Source organism: Schistocerca americana, chromosome 4 (assembly GCF_021461395.2).
Source record: "Schistocerca americana isolate TAMUIC-IGC-003095 chromosome 4, iqSchAmer2.1, whole genome shotgun sequence".
Lineage (NCBI taxonomy): Eukaryota > Metazoa > Arthropoda > Insecta > Orthoptera > Acrididae > Schistocerca > Schistocerca americana.
The window spans coordinates 532,420,088-532,420,847 of NC_060122.1; positions in this window are offsets into that span (position 1 = coordinate 532,420,088).

The following is a 760-nucleotide window of genomic DNA, read 5'->3' on the forward strand; positions in this document are numbered from 1 at the left end:
GAGTCTAGTCAGTTGGTCAGGCGGATTGAGTCTGGGTCAGTCACTCGTCACCGGTTGCTGGTCTGTCTCTTGTTCGCACCTGTGCAGCAGTCAGTGTCTGTTTGTCGTCCGGAGTGCTGGTATGGGTTAGGCCGCCAGTCTACTCGAATTTGTTTAGGTAATGGGCATTGGCGGTTGGATCGATCGATCGATCGGTTGGTCGGTCGCGCACTGGGACACTAGATGACTTGTCCGTCTTGAGCGTCGGCGCATGTGAGGTCGCCACGGCAGTCCAGTGGGCCGCGCCTTATAGCGAGGGGTAGTGGCTTCGCGGCTGACACGAGAGCAGCAGGAGTCAACCCACGACATCGGTCTGCCCGGTGCGTGATGCGACGCTGTGAGACGGAAGATCGGCGCGCCTTCCTGCGTCCGTTGAAGCGGCTGGCAGCGGACGGTTCGGGAGACCGTTTTGGGGATCGTGCGCCAGACATCGCGGTTTTAGAAGTTAAGTGATTTGTGATATGTTGTTTCATTTACTTGTTAAACCCTACTTGTTCTCTTGCTCAGTCTGTCTCCCGTCCGCATTTGTGAGGCAGTTAGTGTCTGTCTGTCGGGCTGCCATACGTAATAGCTGCCTCTGTCATGTTTGTCGGAGTCTGTGTTAACGAATTTATTGCTTAAAGGCCGAATTACTGAAATATGTTTTTATCTTGCCTATCATCTTGCGAGCTGGTATATGTGTAATGTAGAGCATGTTGTACATTTTATGTAAGTCTGCATT